Genomic DNA, 21,366 nt, shown 5'->3' with positions numbered 1-21,366 from the left:
GTTGTTCTAGGCTCTTTCTATTAAAACTAGGCAGCCTGGCTTTAGAGGTAAGAGATTACTTTCAATTTTAATACTATATTTTTAAGTGTAAATACTTTGACTCTTCCCTTCAAATCTGTATATCTCTAATTTCCTTTTCTTACTTCATTGTATTAACCAGGATCACCATTAAAATGTAATAATAGGGATGAGAATAGGTATTCTTTATATTTGATGTTTACTATAAATTTCCTGATATCAAGTTAAGGAAGTTCACTTTTGTTTCCAGTTTGCTATGCCTATTTTAAAATGATAAATTGGTAATGGATTTTATCCATTTTATTGCATCAATGAAAATGATCACATATATTTTCTCACTTAATCAATTAATGCTGTAAATTTCACTACTATATGTTTTCATGCTGAACCACTTTCTACCTTGGATTTAGCATCCTTTTGAATGTCACTGTTATGTAGTCTGTTTTTAATTAGGATGTCTGACTCATTTTATGATCATATAATTGTCTTTTAGTTTTATTCTTTTCTGGTCTCTCTTCCTGAAATACCTGTCCTTAAATTTTTGCCAGAATTCAACCAAAAATCAGTCTGGGGCTAGTGCTAATAGGAAATTGATATTTGACACACATTTTAGGTTTGTTATGATTAGTCTAGTGACATTTTTCAATTTTGTCTTGGACATTTTTGCATGTTAATTTTTCAGAAGAGTTCTTAATTTATAGTTTCTAATTTTATTTTATGAACTATTTATATTTGTCTGTATTTGCTGGAAACTTGCCTGCATAAGTATACACACATTTTTTTCTGTGTGTATGTAATGTTTAAGTACCTTTTCCAAGCTATAAGTCTGATATTTACTTTCCTAAGGATTGTGAACTTCGTAAAGAGTAAAGGAAATCTCTCTTTCTCTTCATGAAAGGGATGCTTCATATTTTTTCTCAACATAAATTGAGAAGCAAAGGAAATCAGTTTGAAGTGAGCAGAATTAAACAGTTGTTCATAGAAACAGAAATGAGATAAGGTAAGAGACACTTTCAAGTTTCTCAAATCTTGAAATGTTCAAGTTTCTGATTAAGCTGAAACCCGGTTTTCCCAGTCTTAACATTGTAAGATATCTAATAGCTATGGTTGAATCATAATTTCTAGCACTTACAAAACAAATTAAGTAATTCACTATTATTTTTCACTACCTTTTCTAGTTATTTTAGAGTTTATCATTCTGTTTTATGATTTTGTTTCTGTTTACTTCTTGAATGAATTACATTTTGTTAAAAATGCAATGATTTCGCGGATTTATTTTCAGCTGTGATTGATGACTTTTGCAACATATGAGTCATATGTTGACTCATGAACACCAGTGTTTCCTAGCTTTGGAAATCCTGTGACATAATCCGAATGCCTTAGCAATGCCAACTGTCTTTATTTATGTCGTTTAGTAATGTGTCAAGGAATTTTCTGTCCAGTGTTGAATTTCAGTATCTTGAATTTGAAGAAACTTTAAGGTGAAAGAGGGATCCTTCCGTCAAACTGCATGTGATATCACCAATAGAAATAATTCCATGAATTAACAGTGAAGTGAGCTGGACCATTTAAGTACATCTATGTTTGGGCATCTACACATAATGACAAAGTCTGAATCAGAAGACACTCTCACTCCTAGTAACCACAGAGTTTCTTTTAACTTTTCTTGTCAGTTCCATCATAACTTCAGAATCTTTAAAATATGGGTAGGGTGGTGGTGTGCTTTAGTCTTGTAATAATGTGTTCATCTTATATTGGGGCCAAGTCAAATTCATGGATCTAAGATGTGATAAGATTAATTTGAGAAATCAGTAAATTCCATATTACAAAGCACTGATGAAATATAATAGTTTGTCTTTCAAATTTAAAATAAAAACAGAAAGGAAAAACACATTTTAATAGTTTTGCAAATATTAAAATTCAGTCATTCTTCAAATTATTCAAAATGTAAATCATCAGTCTCTTTTTAGTTGTCAGGTAGAGAAATTATGCACATGAAGCGTGTCAAACCAGTTGTCTTTGTTCATGAATCAGAATGAATCATTACATATGCTGTAGAGGTGGGCAAATGGCCAATTGTAATGTTATACAGGCCTTTACTTCCTTTTTTCTCTCCTTCATATTGTTCTTTCACTGAAAACTTGTATTTCCATCTATTTTAGGGTTTTTTAGCTTTTCAACCACTTTTCCATTCACATTACTTTGTAATCTTTTACATCTATTCTATATTTCTAGGAATGCATATTTATGAGTATAAAATTATGTACAGATTATAAGAGAGACACATAATACTGTGGTTTTAAAACACTTTCTAGAATTGATATTGAATTTATCTAGTTAATAAATGAAATAATTTTCTATGTCATAATTTTCACAGTATGTATTATGTAAAGTTTATAAATATGATTGCTTTCTAAATGAAAACAAATTTAAATAATAATATTTACATTGAACTTTCAAATTGTTCAGTATTTCTGTTAAACTATTATAATATAAGCATTTAGAGAAAAACCTGAAAACATAGTAATGAAATTCACAATATTTAAAAAATTACATTAATACATGAATAGAATTCATAATAAACTAAAAGTAAGAGATATCTTGTCATTCATATGAATTTTAATACTCAAAATGTTTGTCTGAAAGAAATTAAACTGATAATAGAAGTTGGCCTTTTCTATGAATGGTTATAGAATTGTCTGTTTTTAATAGAAACAGATTCTACAGAGCAGCTATAAATAAAATTAATTTTCTTCATTTGATATTTTAAAAATATAATTTCAATAAGTATGCAATTTCTAATTTTCTAGACAATTTTTCTTTCTTTTCTGATTGTAATTAAAGCCACATGTTAAAAATAAATCAACAGAGCATGCTAATATAAAAGTCACAATTTGGATATTATTAGTGGATTAAAAGATAGTTTCAGTGAATTCACTGGGATATGAGTCATATATTTAAAGGAAGATGGCAAATTCTTGAGAGAACTAACAGTGGAATGGAGGGGGAAAAGGACAATATTTGAATGAAAAATAGAATAGAAGAGAAAATGGGATAGGACAGTCATTACAATATTTTAGACAAGAGAAAATGAAGCCATTAGGACACATAACTTTGACCATAGTAAAGAGAGAGGAAACTAACAGAACATTGTCCAAGTGGAGGCAAAAGTGGGTGACCTTCTCAGAAGTGACTATTTCCTCTGCCTAATGTTTTGTTTTATTACTGTTGTGGGGGAGGCAAAGAAAAACTATTGAAGATTGTATTTTTGCATTGAATATATGGGAGAGATGTAAAAGTGACAAACTGCCAAACGGAGTGAAAGGAAAATATGAACATTTTGCTTATCATTATTTTAAGAGTGTTTATAAACACTAGAATTCTAAATACATGAGGAAATTACATTTTTTAATATTTTAAGCATTGCATTCCAATATTTATTAAAGCAGGTAGCACATTTTTAAATAGGCTTTCTTAAAGGAATTGTTAGGTTTACAGAAAAAATATGCAGTAATGTAAGAGTCCCCACGATTCCCTCTCACCCCATACCAGGTTTCCCCAATTAACGTCTTAGATGAAAGCGGTGCATTTGTTGATGAACCAGTATTGGTACAGTATTATTAACCATTATTATTACCCAGTGTATGGGCAGATGAGCAATAAAATAAAGACATGCATGAAAAAAATGGTATTTCAGGAACATGAGCAAAATACCCCTAAATAAACTATGAACAACAGTTATAGTAATACTTTAACAATCTTTCATCAATTGTAACAAAGGTAACTACTGTTAAAAAGTAGTATACAAAAATGTGTTATCAATTGTAACAAATTTTCCACACCATAGCAAGTGTTGGTAGTGGGGCAATATATGGGTATCCTGTATTTTATGTATGGTTGTTCTGTAAACCCACAACTTTTCTAATAAAAAAATTAGTTAACAAAATCATCGTGTCATTACAAAATCATACAGAGATTCCTATGTTTTCCTGTCATCCATTGCAGAGTATTTGAAATAATAGACACACACTACATTCCAGGTATTCCAAAGTCCTTCCAGTTTTCTAAACATTCTAGAATTGGATCACTTATCTCCCATTGGAGTTCTGCAAGGTCCATTAACATACCTGATTTTTTCAGTTTTTCCCTTTTGGTGAGCATGACGCCTGATGAATACTACTGCCCAGTAACTATATGCTGAAGGAGTAATGACTGGGTTTTATCAAATTACGTTTCAGATATTTTACTGGTCAGATCCTCTGCTGCAAGCATGAGGTACCTCCTGATTCAGCAGAAAAACGTATCAGGGAGACAAATGTATTAATGAGGGGGCAACAAACTTAAAATTTATGGCACCTTAGTACACCATAAAACATAGAAAAGGATTAAGGATTTTAATATTATTACCTAATTGAATAGACATAGAATATTTAAATAATAGAATTGCATTGGATGAAGTATTTGTCATTATATAGTCAAATAATCCTCCAATTCCTAATATTTTACCTCTGTAGGGCTGAAGTGTAGTTATAAAAAATTGCTTATTTAAAAAAATCATGAAGCTTGTTAGGCACAGAGTTAAAATTAGTGATGTATCTTGGCTTTCAGTGAGGAACTCCCTTCTAAACTGTTTTATGTAAATAAATATGCATAATAATATATCAATCAAAAATCTAGACAATATTATCATAAGAATAACTTATAAAACTTCCAGGATTACTGGAGAAGCTGAAGTCACTTAGAATATATTTAATTTTTAAATTTTGATTTTTTTTAACTCATGAAGCATTTTTAAATGTATAGAGTTATATAGACACTTCAGTTTCCCCTTACATCAACATCTTTAAAATAATAAAATACATAACAAACCTTAGAATCTAATCTTGATGATACTATTAGATAAAGGACAAACATTCAGATCACATGAGTCCTAATAATATTCTCTTTCTGTTCCAGGATTTCACATTTCATTTAATGGTCGATCTATGAGAGTTCCTCACATTTTGTTTTCATGATCTTGACACTTCACGAAGGGAACAGTTATCTTGCAGAATGTTTTGGCTATTCTACTTCCCTCTTGCTTTTCTTTATAAATTCAAAAATCATTTCACCACTCTCTACAAAAATATTGCTGGATTTTGAGGGGGATTGTATTGAATACAAAGATGAAATTAAAGAAGATTGATCCCTGGTGTCTTTTGGGTCTCCCAATCTATGAACATTGTATCTCTCTCTCTCTCTCTCTCTCTCTCTCTCTCTCTCTCTCTCTCTCTCTCTCTCTTTTTAAGGTTTTCTTTGATGTAATTTATCAGTGTTTTGTAAATTTTAGCATACAGATCCTGGATACATTTTGTTAGGCTTATAGCTTAGTATCAGACTTTGTTGGTGCTATTGTAAAGGTCACTGCCTGTTTAAAAAAATTAGTGTCTTTTTTTAGGTGTTCAGTAATATAGAAATACAATTGAATTTTGAGTGTTGTCTTCCATCCTTGCTAACTTTGTTTATTAATTCTAAGAGATTTTTATAGATACTTCATGAATTTTCTCTGTAGAGGTTATGTCTTCTGAAAGAGAATAATTGTGTCTTATTTTCTGATTGTATAACATATGTTTGTGTGTGTGTGTGTGCATATGTGTGTGCTGCACATGCGCACATGATGCTGAATGATAGTGGTGGGGTTTTATGTTCCTGTCTTGTTTCAGATCCCAGAGGGTAAGCACGCAGTTTTTCACCATAAAGTATGGCCTTAAGTATCGTTTTTTTAGGTGACCTTAATCGGATGTAATAAACTGCCTTTTATTGTTTGATTGTTGACAATTTACTTCTTGTAAGGATGTGTAAGTGTAAGGATGTTGGAATTTCTTTTTGCATGGGCAGGCTCCAAGAATTGAACCCCAGTCTCTGGCATGGCAGGGAAGAATTCTACCACTGAGCCACCGTTGCACCACCCAATGTTGGATTTTGTCAATGTTCTTTTCAGCATCTGTTGAAATCATAATATGACATTTTTCTGCCTTAGTCTGTTAGTATGATTAATTACATTGACTGATTTTTGGGTGATGAAACAATTCATTTGTGAAATAAACCTAACTAGATCATGATCTATTACCCTGAATTATTTCTGGATTCAATATGGCAGTTGCTGTGTATTGTGATATATTTCTGGATTCAGCTTGCTGAATCCAGAAATGCTTAAATGCTGTTAAGCATTTTCGTGTTTATTTCCATAAGGGAAATTGTTGTGTAATATTCTTTCTTGTGCCATCTGTCTGGTTTTTTCTGTGCTAGAAGTACAATGTCCTCAAAATGAGTAAGAGAATGTTTCCTCATCTTCAAATGTTTGGAAAATATTTCTTGAATTGCTACTATTTCTTCCTTAATAATTTTGAGGTATTCATCAGTTGGCATTTTTTATTCTCTATGTGGTTGTATTTGCCAGTGAAATTATATGAGACTATGGTTTTCTTTAGATTTTCTAACTACAGATTCATATCATTAAGAATATTCAGGTCTTCTAATTTTCCCTTGAGTGAACTTTGGTAGTTTGTGTGTTTCTAGAAATTGGCCCATTTTATCTAAGTTGTTGAATTTAATGTTTATGGGTCGGTATTGATATCACCTTTTAATTCCTGTTTTTAGTAATTTATCTTTCTATCTGTCTGTCTGTCTGGATATCTATCCATCTCTAGCTCTCTTGCTTTCTCTTTGGAAAGTCTGGCTAAAGCTGTATTAATTTTACTGCTTTTCAAAAATCTGCTTTCACTTTTTTCTTTTGTTTTTCTGTTTCAATTTAACAATTTCTGTTCTTTATTACTCCCTTTCTTCTGCTTCCTTTTAATTGGATTGCTTTTCTTTAAGTTGTCCCTTAAAGGAGAGTATTAGAGCATTGATTTTATAACTACTATTCTATTATAAGAATTTCTTCTACTTACTACTTTAATGAGTCATATAAATTCTGATATGTTGTATTTTCAGTTGCATTCAGTACACTTTTTATTCTCCATGAAAAAAATATCATGCAAACACTACCAAAAGAAATTTACAATAGTTATATAAATATTAGAAATATTTACCATGGGTTGGCCCGGGAGTTATTAAAAATTGTGCTGTTTAATTTCTAAGTATCTGGGATTTTTCCAGATAACTTTTTGCTTTTGATTTATAGATTAATTTCATTTTGACCTGAAACATGTGTTGTATCATTTCTATTCTTTAACCTCTTGAGAACTGTTTGTGATACATGATATGGTATTTGTTTGTGAATACTCCATGTGAGCTTGAGAAGAAGGACTACTGTACTTTTGTTGGGGGTAATATTTTATAAAAGTCCATTAGTCCTAAGTGTTTGATGGTATAATTAAGATCCTTCTTATCTGTACTATCTATTACTTTTATCAATTATTGTAACTCGTGTTGATGTCTCCAATTGTATTCATGGATTTTTCCATTTCTCTTTTCACCTCCATCAGATTCGGTCTCATGTATTTTAAAGTTCTGTTGATAAGTGCATACATATTTAACATTATTATAGTACCTTGGAAGTTGACAGTTATCATTATGTAAAATTTCTAATTACCCCTGTAATGATCCTTGCTTCAAGGTCTACTTTTCTTGATATACCAATTCTAGCTTTCTTTTAGTTACTATTTGCATGGTACATTTGTCCAGTATTTTATTTTAATCTATCTACATCTTTAGGTTTAAAGTAGAATTTTCATGGAAAACATACAGTTGGTGTTTTCTTTTACTACCCCAATCTGAAAATGACTGTCCTTTCTAGGGTGTTTAGACTATTTATACTTAAATATGATTATTGTATTAGTTTATTAATCTTCCAGAATGCAATATATCAGAAATGGAATGGCTTTTAAAAAGGGAATTTAATAAGTTACAAGTTTACATATGTAAGGCTGTAAGTATGTCCTAACTAAGCAACCAGAAAAAGATACCTTGGCTCAATAGAAAGTGATTTAAGAAGGCACATGGCTGGCATCTGCTGGTCCTTGTTTCATATTCCATTGTGAAAATTTTCCCACTTCTGATGCCAGTAGTATCTTCTCTAAGCACTTGTGGGTATCCACTGAGCTTCTCCAGGACAAAACTCTGGGTTTCATCTCTTAGCTTAGCACTGCCAAGGCCAGAGATTTCTTCTCTAGATTCCGGCTGTATCTGTGGGTCTTTGCTTAGCTCCTGGGCTATTTCTTCCTCAGTCTGCAAATGTATACATTGACTCTGATCTGAGCTTTCTGCAAAATGTTTCCTCTTTTAAATGACTCCAGTAAATCCAGACCCACCTGGTATGGGTGAAGTCATATCTCCATCTAATCAAAAGGCCACATCCACAATTGAGCGTGTCAATCTCTGTGGAGATAATCTAATCAAAAGCTTCTACCCCACAGTATTGAATCAGGGTTAAAGGAAACAGCTGTCCCTAAAAGACTGGATCAGAATTAAAACATGGCTTTCCTGGGTTGCATAATAGCATCAAATTGACACAATTATGCTAATGTTTGTATTATTTAGGTGCCATCTTGCTAGCTGTTTTTTGTTCATGTTCTCCTCTTTTTCTTCAATGTCCTGTTTAACTGAGTACTTTTATGTTTATATTTTTATCTTCTCTATTGCATTAATATTTGTGCCTCATTTTGATGGAAAGTAGATTTTAGGTATTTGAAATATTTAAGAATTATAACAGAAGATATTTTCCAAATGTACTACAATAGCTAAATTATTCATGCTTCTTTTACATAAATTCCATTTTGTGTTTACCTCCAAAAAACTACACTTATACTGATTCACCACTTTAAAAACAGCTTCAAATATAAGCAATATGATTCCTGCATTTTCCTCAGATGCATACTTCTCAGGTATGTTAGAGGTCTTGAACAGCATCTAAGTCCTGAAAAGTCGTAAAATAATCACCATAGAATTCTCTGCATTGTCATTCTAATCAGATTTCCCGGAGAACTATGGAAATCATTTGAGGTGAAATATTATTTCTATATTTCTCTTGGAACCAAATGTATTATTTATAATACACCCCAAGCTACATTAGTAAAGAATCTCTCTCTACATATATATACCTTAAGTAAGAAAAAAAATTATCTATTTTCTAGCAAGAGTTCAGTAAATGTGAGTGGTTCTGGCAAGCATGGGAGCTGTAGTTTCACCAGCTCATGAATACCCATAATCTTTCCATCTTGTTGCTGCATCTCCCTTAATCGTGCTGCGAACCTTCTCTACATGGTCAAGACTGTTGTCAGTGCTGCATTTTCTGCCTGACACAGGGAGGAGAAAAGAGATGAGAGTCATGTGTAAATGACCTGATGGTAGCTCAATTTGCTCCTCCTCAAATTTCACAAGCAAGAATATAGTCACATGGCCAGGTATGGTGAAAGGGAGGCTGGGAATATGGTCTTTAAATGGAAAGCCATCTTCTTAACTAACAGATACAGGCACAATATAGGGAGTATCTGTAAAAAAGAAAAATCTAAGAATGGTAGAATAAATACAGTTATCACACCGACCTTTCACGTTTACAAAAAGAATGTGTTTTTTGTTTGTTTGTTTGTTTACATGGGCAGACACCAATAAAGGAATGTATTTTTTTGTTTATGTTTGTGTCACTTCAGTCAATTTGAAAAAAAACAATAGGCTGGTGAGTTGTGTCAGCTATAGGCAATGAAGAGTAAAAAGATTTAAATAGATGAATTTCAGTTATTTACTCATGGGTAAAGATTGAATTCTGAAGAACTAAATTATATTATTTAATTCAGGATATTTATAAAAAACAAATATATATATATATATTTATTTATATGTATATATATTTACTGTACAGCTTCATAGCCAATATCTTAAATTAGTGGCAGGACTGTTGGTATTACTGATTCTATGAAAACATGTAGAAAATTTGTAATGATTTTAGTAAGTATCCAGCAGGATTGACTAAGGCATCATTTATTTATTAGCTATAATGCAGCTGAGAAATTCTGGCAAACTGAACATTGAATGCCAAATATCAAAAATGAACCACATTGTAGAGACCAATTGTCATTTTGTAATACCTTGGTTTATTTAAACTAACTTTAGTATGTGTGTGTGCATACATTCACCCACATGAAGGTAAAATACCTGAATTAGCTTATTCTAATGTAGGTAAATGTGGCAAAGAACATTTAGAAAACTTAATGAAGCTAAATCAAATTAATTGTTCCTGTTTCTGTGGCATGAAATCCCCCCCCAAACTGCCTCCTGGCATTGCAGAGACCTTGACATATGTGAGCTCAAGTCACACTACTGAAAATCAAGGAGCTGACAGACCAGATTTTCTTCCTGAGAATTTGCTCATTAGCCAAACCATGCTATTTAGTACATCAGGTCACACTGCTTGAATTCCCAAACAGCACATGACTTTGGAATATGATCCACAATAGCTCATTGAAAGTGTTTAAATACATGTACCTACTGAAATGGGCTACAGATGACAACTCAGGCAGAAGGATTTTTTCTTCTCTCTGTCACCTATTTTTGACAGTTTTACAAACTGCTGTCAAACAGCAACCTTCAGTTTGCAACTTAGCTTTTTGTTTATTGGACTACTATGTAGTGATTTCTTTTGTCTTTTTAAAGATCCTTCCTGATAGCAATTTAAAAATCTTTTGACATGTTTCAAATTGAATAAAAATGTTTGCAGATTGATTTGGGGAGCAAAAACTGTTGAGATTAAAAGATAAAGCAGCATTTTCTTAAGCAATTTATATTTGTTATACATATTCAATTATTTTTAATACTGACTTACATTTACATCTTTCAGCTATTGTAGAGGCTTGTAGTAATGTGCCGTTTTTCAGAATATGGCTAATGCTCCTTAACATCTAAGAAAAATGGGCAATTTAAATGTGTTCATTGTCTCTAAATTTTATTTTGCTATCATAAGAATATGGAAATAAAAATATTCTACACACATAAAGGATAATAGGGCAATATAAATCTTAAGTCAAAAATATGTAGGATATTATGAAGATAGTATATGTCTTTTAAACTTTATAGTTCATGTCCATGTGTTGGTTTGAAGTATGTGACATAAAGAAACACAAGTTTAACCCTTACTTTTTCACTTGTAACCTGCTTCATTTCACATCCAAGGATAGTAAACACTTTTTGAGATGAGACAGTTCCAGGCAGTTGAGTATATTTGCTTTAAATATTTTACTCAAGAGATATTTTTACCTCATAGGGAATGAGTATCATGCACCAGGCAATAATTTCCCATAAATGAATTCTAAAGGATTTACATTTTCCAAGATGATGCTATTCATTGTGCAGTACATTCAAATTGTTGGCTACCTCTCATGAATATATAGTTCAAAAAGGCATTTTCCAGAATTTTCAAAAGGCAGAAATGCATTTTCTAAGTATTCAAGATTTGTTTTAATAAATTAATTTAAATGGTTTATAGTTAGGTAAAAGACTAAATGTATTTGTAGACAATTTTCTTTAATATAATTATATTTTCCAAGAAAAAGAAAGTTATTTATCAAGACATCTCCATATGTAAATTGAATATATTGCTTATATAAATTAATTTTACATTTCTTAAGGAATCTGACCTAAACACAACCACTCAAATTTGTTTTAAAACATGTGCATTTGATTCCAAATTGTTGGAGAAGCCATAAAATATCGCTCACCTGGCTGCTGTGGTTGATGCAAGGCAACAATGATGACCAATCCCAGAAATCTGCCCTCCACCCTAGCAACAACGGTGACCAATCCCAGAAATCTGCCCTCCACTCTAGCAACAATGGTGACCAATCCCAGAAATCTGCCCTCCAGCCTAGCAACAACAGTGACCAATTCCGGTAATCTGCCCTCCAGCCTAGCAACAATGGCCACCAATCCCCATCCCACACGTGTCCCTGCATGCTCCCCGCCTATATAAGCCTGTGCACTTCCTCAATAAAGCAAACGTCTTCCACGCTCCCCTGAGGATTGTTTCCTGAGTTGTGTGCTGTGTGCTCTGTGTCTGTGTGACTGACTCAGTACGGACGCTTACCCACAGCCATCAGCTAACCAGCCAGCATCTACCCCACACAAATAATAAGGTACATAATTTCAAATTAAAAGTTAAGAAACTGGCTTTAAATTGTTTCCTTTAAATTGAATATTTCTTTTTAAAACACAAGAGAGTGTAAAGATTTCGTGCCCTAAACGGCAACAACAAAGAAAACAAAACATTACTTGATAAGTAAGTGTAAAACATGTGTTTGAATTGATATAACTTGTCACACATTTAATTACGTTAGTTTGATTTTTATAATACTATTAACAAGTTTCTTTGAGAAAAACAGATAAAATGATATATTACCTTGTTTGCCTCGTGATACAATTATCAAAACTTGAATTTGTATATTGTCATATCTTAGGAAATCTTACAACAAAGTGAGCGTCCTCGCTTTCCTATTTTATCATTAGATAACTGGGTGGACCATGAGGGTTTTCTTGTTTTGTAAACCTCATCAGAGTGCATTATCCAAATAATGTTGGTCCTTGTTTTAGTTTGCTAAAGCTGCCAGAATGCAATATATCAGAAATGGAATGGCTTTAAAAAGAGGATTTATTAAGTTGCAAGTTTACAGCTCTAAGGCCATAGAAATGCCCAAATGAAGGCATCCAGGGAGCGATATCTTAACTCCAAAGAAAAGGCAAATGACGTTCAGGGTTTCTCTCATGCCGGGAAAGGCACATGGTGATGTCTGCTAGTTTTCTTCACTGGCTTCTTCAAATGGCTACCCCGCAGTGTTTTCCTTTCGCATCTTCAAAGTTCTTTGGATTTGTGGCCTCCGTTGGCTCTGAAGCATTTTCCAAAATGGTTCCTTCTTAAAGAGTTCCAATAAGTGACCCCACTTTGAATGGGTGGAAATATATCTCCATGGAAACCACCTGTGTTAGTTTGCAAGCTGCCACAACTGGAATGGCTCTTAAAAAGGGGAATTTACTAAGTTACAAGTTTACACTTCTAAGCCTACGAAATTGTCCAAACAAAGGCACACAGGGAAAGATAACTTAATTCAAGGAAGGCCAATGGGTCAGAAACACCTTTGTCAGCTCTGTAGTCATGTGGCTGGCATCTACTGGTTTCTTGCTCCTGGGGCTCTGTTGCTTCCAGCCACTGTTCCTGTGGGGGTTTCTCACTTTTTCTCCAGGGCTGGTTTTCATCTCTTGGCTTCCCTTGGCTCTCTTGAGGTTCTGGCTTGCTTAACATCTCATGAAAACATCTGCTGGTTTCCAAGCATCTCCAAACATCTGTGTCTCTGTACCAACTCTGCTCTGAAGTTTCTGTCAGCTCTGTCGTTTCTGACTCTCTTCAATAATGTTTGCTTTTTTAAAGGATTTCAGTAAACATATTCACCTTGAATGGATGGAGTCACATCTCCATCTAATCAAAAGGTCACACCCACAATTGGGTGTGTCACATCTCCATGGATATAATCTAATCAGAAGTTTACAACCTATAGTATTGAATCAGGATTAAGAGAACCAGCTGCCTCCGCGAGATAGAATCAGGATTAAAACGTGGCTTTTCTCTGGTACATAATACTTTCAAGCTGACATACCACCTAATCAAAAAGTACTACCTGCAGCTGAATGAATCACATCTCCATGGAAATAACAAAAAAGGTCCCACCTAACAATATTGAATGAGGACTAAAGGACACGGCTTTTCTGCGGAACACAACGGTTTCAAATTGGCACAGATTGGGGAGTGATTTTTAACTCTTATTTTCCATTGAAAATCAAATATCTGTATATCTATTTATAATTTCCATTAATCCATAACTTGAATAGGGATAGGCTGGAGAAGGCTCATCTCTGCTCCAAACAGCATCAGGTAGAGTAGCTGAACTAGGGACTGAGATGATCCAATTCCAAATGCCTCATGCATATGACTGACAAATGAGTGCAGTCATTTGCTGAAATCTCAGCCAGATGAGAAAGGAGAGGCTTCATTTTCCCTCCACATAAATCTCACTAAGTGGAACCCTTGCACAGGATTGTGTTGGTTTATTCACCTCAAGCTAACTGTGTTCCAAGAGCAAGAGTCCTAAAATAACAAATGGAAGCTTGTATTATCTAGCTTAATAAATCACCTATAGTCGTTTCCACCAATCTACATACTCTGAGGCAATCATAAAGATTCACTAAGGCTTGAGAGGAAAGGACCTTGATATCACTCATCAGCAGGGGGAGGATCAAGTCGTGTTGTAAGAAAAAGCATGAAGGAAGGAAGATGAAGTTATGACCATATTTGGAAAATAGAGCCCCCCTTTAAAGATTGAGGGAAAGAGATTCAGAGAGATTAAGTAGCCTTCAAACGTTACGGAGTTTAGCAAATGGCAGATCTAAATAAGTGTGAATGTTTTAGTTTCCTGGCTGCTCAAACAAGCGCCATGCAAGTTTAAGTTGGCTTAAACTATGGGAATTTATTGGCTCATGGATTTGAGGCTAGGAGAAATCCAAAATTAGGGTGTGATCAATTCGATGCTGTCTTCCAGAAGACTGTGGCATCCTGGAGCTGGCTACTGATGGTCTCTGACTTTGGCTTTCTGTCTCATGGCAATGACAGGGTACACCTCCAGGCTTTCCTTTTCTCTTCCAGGGTCTGCTGACTCCCAGCCCCAAGCTGTTCTCTGTGAATCTCCCCGCCAAGCATCCAGACATAGATACAGACTTTTTGAAATTTTATTTTATTGTTCAGATTGATAGTAAGCATAATAATGACACGGTTTTACTTGAACTTTACTGTAACTAATCCACAGTGTACTGCTATATTGGGCATAAATATTTAAAATCCTCATTTGAAATGAAGAAGAAAATCCAGTTAGATTATGAGTTGGGTTTCTAGGCAGTGGTGCCTAGATACTTATGATCAAAGTAATAAGACCTATCTCCATGACAATGTAAACAATCCTCAGCATGCTTCTTCATAATTATGTGTGTGTGTAAAGCACATATTTATATCTTATTGCTTATTTATGTTAACAAATGCTATAAATTGATGCAAAATAGTAAATAATAATCAACAATGTGGTAAATGGCCATTATTTTTAAAGGATTTACATCAATTGAGGCACAAGTTACTTAACATATATGCATATGTTTACAATATTAATTCTGTGCTTCACAGTCAAGTTTTAGCTTCAGAATTGAAATATTATCTATTATTTGTAAAAGACAAATTTTTAGAGAATTTTCTAAGATCTAAAGAGATAATTTAAGAATTTGGGGCTATTCAGGCATGTCATAATCTGAGTTATAAATTCAACTGTATTTACTTTGACATTTATTTTAGAACACAATAGTCTCTAATTATTATTTAAATTTATAGTAGAGTCACAAATATGGGCTTATAAACTATTAACAAGTTGTTTTCAACTGTAAGTTAAAATGAGTGATTGTATCAGCATGGCTACATACAATTTCTTATAATAAGCTTTATTCAACACAGATTTTTTCGTCATATAAGGAAGTCATTGTATTCTGCTAATACCTGGAAACTTCCCAAACAATCTAAACTCTTACTCAAAGAAGATTTTTTTAAGTATCAAATTGTAGTGACCTTTCATGGAAATTCTAGAGATTTTATTATTTTCAGGGTATAATGAGTATATACATTGTGAATATGCTTATCTGATTGGGATTAGAAGTTGGGTGAATTTTATTTAAAGGAACATATCAACAAGGAATAATAATGATAATAAAGACATATACTCTACTGGTTCCCTGTGGCTCCCATAACAAGTTAACTCAAACTTCGTAGGTGGCATAAAAAACAGGAACTTCTTCTCTGACACTTCGAAATCAAGGGATCCGCAGAGCTATTCTCCCTCAGAAGGCTCTAGTTGAGAACACTTCCTTGTCTTTTCCAGAGTTTGATGACTTCCAGCATTCCTTGGCCTGTGGCTGCTTCTCTGCTTTATCTGTGCTTGTGACCACATAACTACAGTTTCTATCTTCATATTGTCTCTCTTATAAGGATACCCATTCATGGGATTTATGGCCCATCTGAATGATTCAGTATGATCTTCCCTCATGATCCTTAACCTAATTATATCTGCAAAGACTCTTTTTCTAAATAGATTCAGATACACAGGTCCTGGGAGGTACAATGTGTGCATATTTTGGGGAGCCTACCATCCAAACCACTACATATACCTGAATAATGTTGCATTAGCTGAAAATAACTGCAGATACATTTATTTGCCAATCATTAAATACAGTGTTAAACCTTCCTTTGACATCTATTATATCTTCTGTTTTGTGTGAGGGTGGGTGTGTGGGTTGGGAATTGAGCCTAGTTTTCCCTCATAGTAGGCAAAAATTCTAGTGCACCCTACTATATCTGCTTTCTTACAGGAATGAAATTCATCTTTGGATTTAGAGTACATGTTTTCTGAAAGAGGAAAATATTTTTTAAAGCAATTTGAGTGAAAAACACTTTTTGAATTTCTATTTTTTTAATTCATATTGTATATGTCTTGGTTTTCCAGGGATTCCGTATCAAAACACCACACACTGGTTAAAAAAAAATTGAAATTTATTGTCTCACGGTTTGGAGGCTAGAAGTCCAAAGTTAAGTTATAGGCAAGCCATGCTTTCTTAAAGTCTGTAGATTTCTTTTGGTGGCCTGCTAGTGACTAGTCTTTCTCCATCACCTGGCAATCTGTCTCTTTCTTTTTCCTCCCACTTCTACCTCTGTGTCTGTTCTAGTTTGCTAGCTGCTGAAATGCAACACACCAGAGATGGATTGGCTTTTAATAAAACAGGATTTATTTTGTTGGTTCTTCAGAGGAAAGGCAGCTAACTTTCCACTGAGGTTCTTTCTTATGTGGAAGGCACAAGATGGTCTCTGCTGGTCTTCTCTCCAGGGCCCTGGGTTCCAACAACTTTCCCTGGGGTTACTTCTTTCTGCATCTCCAAAGCCTGGGCTGAGCTGCAGGTGCTGAGATGAGGAATGCCGAGCTGCTAGGCTGTGCAACATTGGGCTCTCTCATTTAAGCACCAGCCAATTAAGTCAAACATCACTCATTACAGCAGACACGCCTCCTAGCTGACTGCAGAGGTAATTAGCAGCAGATGAGGTTCACGTACCATTGGCTTATGTCCACAGCAACAAGACTAGGTATGCTCACCTGGCCAAGTTGACAACTGAATCTAACACAGTGTCCAAATTTCCTTTGCTTATAAGGACTCCAGTCATACTGATTAAGACCAACCCTGTTTCAATTTGGTCTCATGTTAATAGAATCTTCAAAGATCCTATCCACGAACAAATGCATTCACACCTACACGGTCAGGGTTAGTACTTGAACATGTCTTTATGGAAGACATTATTCGATATCACATTCTTCAAATGCTGAGTAAACCTTATATTTCATTCATCTGTTTTTGTTTGTTTGTTTGTTTTGCATGGGCAGGGAATCGAACCCAGGTCTCCAGCATGGCAGGTAAGAATTCTGCCACTGAGCCACCATCTCCATCTGGTTTTAATTCACGTTTATAATAATAATACACTTATGAAATTCTTTATGATTCAAAAATTAATTACTGTTACAAGTAATAGATTGGGGGACAAATGCAACAAAAATTGGAAATTATAAGCGAGTTGTTTGGAGGAGAAATATGTTGATTTATTGAGAAAAGGTGAGCTGTATGCATCTGTCAGTTGCACTGAAAAAAAATGGAGACTGTCAGTTCATCAGATGAGTCAGCTAAATAGAATTCACTTAGGAGAGGATTTTTCTTCATCTCAAAATGTTTTAAGAAGCTGTGTCATTAATTCCAATGCTTAGGCAAACTACTTTATAATATTCTATGTGGTGGACTGTTTCATTAATCTTACTGGTGTTCGATTCTTATGGAATCCATGGTTATTACTTGGACTTTTTCTTTAGTTAAGGTTCAACCTTTCGATTGATGGATAGACGGTGTCCAAGGTCTTCTAAGGATTGACTGAAAAATAGTGTCATTCTTATTTGTGAATAAACTGGAGATTATGACCCAACTGTCATGTACCAGGAAGGATCATCTGTCTTTCTTTTTTTGAGTCAAGGGATTTTGGCAGGAACATAATATTCACTTCAAAATCAGTTTGTTTCCTTGACTTTTTTTTATAGACTCCATTTATTTGATTCTCCCTTTTCCATGCAGTCTTTGGGGTTGAAGACTGATTAGATCCTAATTCTTTTGGCATGCTGTCAACATGTCCAACTCAGAATAACTATTAAGCCTTTGCTTTGGCTACTCCTCTACAATTTTGTTTCCCTTTTGGTACTTAATGTCTCTTCTTTGCTGCATTCATCTATTTTGCCTCAAGCTATCTTCTGACAATATGTTACCACTTCTCTCTATGATCTTTTTCTTCTCTACTCCAGTTATTTATTTAATTTAGCTTCCTTAGTTCCCTGCCCCACCCCTAACTAATGATCCAAGTATTGAATTTTTAAGTAAATATTCCTTCACTTGTCTCAATTCTTTATTGAGAACAGTGAAAAATATATTAGAAATTTTACTGTCTTAATCTTTTAAATGATAGATTTTTCAAGGCTAAAAATCTTCACATGTAAATGTTTGTGTTGTAACTATAATAAAGCAATCTCTAAACATTTAGGGGAACAACTTTTTTCTTCCTAAGAGAAAAATTGAATACTTGAAATTGTTGCCAAAATAAATTATTCATTGACATTTTGTGTTATAATTAATTGTAATATTTTATACACTGATGAGAAAGATTAAATTTATGATTTAAACAGGTTCTTAAGCATCATACATTATCTATGACAGAAATTTTATTCAATGATTTGTGAGTATGCTAAGAAAATAAATTCAGGACTATAATCCACTCAAATTATTCTCTGCTATTTTCCTTTATGCTTTGTTGTGGTGGTTTTAATTCTCACCATAGAACAGTATAATGAAGTCATAAATACAACTGAGTATGAATAGATTAACTTTTTTCCTTTTTTCCAATAACTGAACTACACTTTTCAGAACTAATGGTGTTACAAACTTCTAGTGCTATTTTTTTTTAAAGAGACGGCTATTTAATTATGGTTTTCAGAAGTTCCCAAACTTCTGCTTGCCAATTGTTTTTGCAGTAATTCTATATTTTAATTATTAAATTCATTGCAAAGGAATTAGTTTTCTTTTTACCGACGTGGGAATTATCATAGTCTGGATTACCAGGAAAGTAAAATCTAAGATTGAAATTAGTGTGTAGGAATTTACTAGGGAATTTCCTTATATTCACCAAATTAGGGGAGGAGACTAGTTTCTCACAACCCACATTTTTCAGCTGTTGATTGAGCTGTCCCTTATATGCAGGAATGAGTTTGTGAAAGGCAATTTCAAAGGGGACTTAATGGGAGATCTGGGTGACACATCCCATCAGGGCTATAGAAATAATTATTTAAACACAGTAAAAATAAACATTTTATAAAAGTAAGCTGTTCAGCAAACTGCATCATCAAATTGTTGTTTACGATTTTGTAGATTTATATCCCTATCACCCTTAGAATAATATTCTAGTTATGACTCATTTCTAATTCCCTTGTTGTTGTTTATTTATGTTCTTCTATTTTATTATGTTGTAACAATAAATACATTTAATAGAAAATTTATTGTTCAAATTCTCAAAAAAGACACGCCAGAGTGAGCATATTTTTACAGTGAATGCCTGTACTATCACCACTAGATTTTACCATTAACTTGATCTGCTTTTATAGCATTGATTTTTTATTTTGGAAGTTGTAGGTTTACATAAAATCCTATGAAAAATACAGAATTCTTCTGATATCCTTTTCTTTTTTTTCTTTTGCATGGGCAGGCTTCGGGAATCAAACCCTAACCTCTGGCATGGCAAACAAGAACTCAGCCCACTGAGCCACCATGGCCCTCCCGTGATATCCTTGCATCCATCTTTAGAATTAGCATGGTTTTGATCTCTTGCTAGAGTTAGAAAGTGATCCTTACTCTTCTGTTTCTGGAAGAATTTGAGCAGAATTTTTTCTGTTCATTTTTGAAATGCTAGTTAAAATTCAATGGTGAAGCTATCTGTTTCTGGCCTTTACTTTATTGGGATTTTTTTTATGACTGATTAAATCTGTTAACCTGCTACTATTTTGCTGAGATCTTCTATTTCTTCTTGAGTCAGTACACGTGGTTTATGTGTTTCTAGGAATTTGTTCAGTTCCTCTAATTTGTCAGCATGTGGTTGTTCATGGTATAATTTTATAATCTTTTTTATTTTGGTGGGGTCAGTAGTAATGCCCCCCTTTCATTTCTCATTTTAGTTATTTGTGTCTTCTCTCTCTCTCTCTCTCTCTCTTCTTTTAATCACTTTAGCTAAAAGCTTCTTGATTTTATTGATCTTTTCAGAGAACTGACTTTGGTTTCATTGAGTCTCTCTATTGTTTTATCTTTAATTCTCAATTTTTTGCCTCCATTCTAATCTTTTTTTATTTCCCTCTTTTTGCTCACTTGAGTTCAATTTGCTGTTCTTTTCCAAGAGCTCCAGTTTTGAGGTGTGTTCTCTGATTTGTGATCTTGTCTTTTTTCTTGCAAGCTTTTAGGGCTATGACTTTCCCTCCCAGCAACTGCATAAAATGGAAATATGACAATTTTTTCCCCAGAAAAAATAAATGAGGTTGAAAATTATCATAAAATAAGTACTAGCATCATTTTAAGTCCATAAAATGACAGAGATAAGCTTGCACAACTGATTGGTTAATTGGTTTGGAGTTCCAGAGAGAGGTCCTGAAACCCAACCCACATCCATTTCAGCCATGCCTGCAGTTGGAAACCACTAGTTTACATTGTCAGTTTTTAACTTTAACATATGTGGGGAATAATGCTTTATTGACAATTTTGACTGGGACTTCTGTGGCAGTTGGCAGTAATTCTAAAACTCTCCCAGCTAATGTGTGTCCATTTGTGGAGCACTTTATGGATAGGTTATGCCAAGTAAAAACAAAAGACAATGTAATATACCTCGTGCTTCCATCATGCCTGGGAATGGTATTCCTGCAGTTTCTCTGCCTATTTTCACCTTTCCATACACAGAATATAAAGGGGGTGTGATGCTGAACAAAGTATAAATAAATTCACTATACATTTCAATTTTTGAGGAGTTAGTGAAATAATGCAAGATAATTCATAGACTAACTTCCATAAAATAGCAGATATCAAAGAAATGCTAGTTTCTTAATATAGACATTGTAGTCTATGAATACAATATCCAACACTTATTGAAACACTTACTATTTTTCTAAATACTATTTACATTTT

General features: G+C 33.7%; 1 long non-coding RNA gene across 1 annotated transcript in view; it reads left to right on the top strand.

The window, feature by feature from the left end:
- The window catches only part of LOC143666099 (uncharacterized), an 87,530-nt gene that overhangs the window by 9,385 nt on the left and 56,779 nt on the right, over window positions 1-21,366 (top strand). The window contains exon 2 of the long non-coding RNA XR_013167391.1: window positions 917-1,018. This is a non-coding gene — a long non-coding RNA (uncharacterized LOC143666099). The remainder of the gene's footprint in view (window positions 1-916; window positions 1,019-21,366) is intronic.

This window comes from Tamandua tetradactyla, chromosome 22 (assembly GCF_023851605.1).
Source record: "Tamandua tetradactyla isolate mTamTet1 chromosome 22, mTamTet1.pri, whole genome shotgun sequence".
Taxonomy (NCBI): Eukaryota; Metazoa; Chordata; class Mammalia; order Pilosa; family Myrmecophagidae; genus Tamandua; species Tamandua tetradactyla.
Note: the sequence above shows the minus strand (reverse complement) of the source record. Positions and strands in the feature narration are given on the sequence as shown.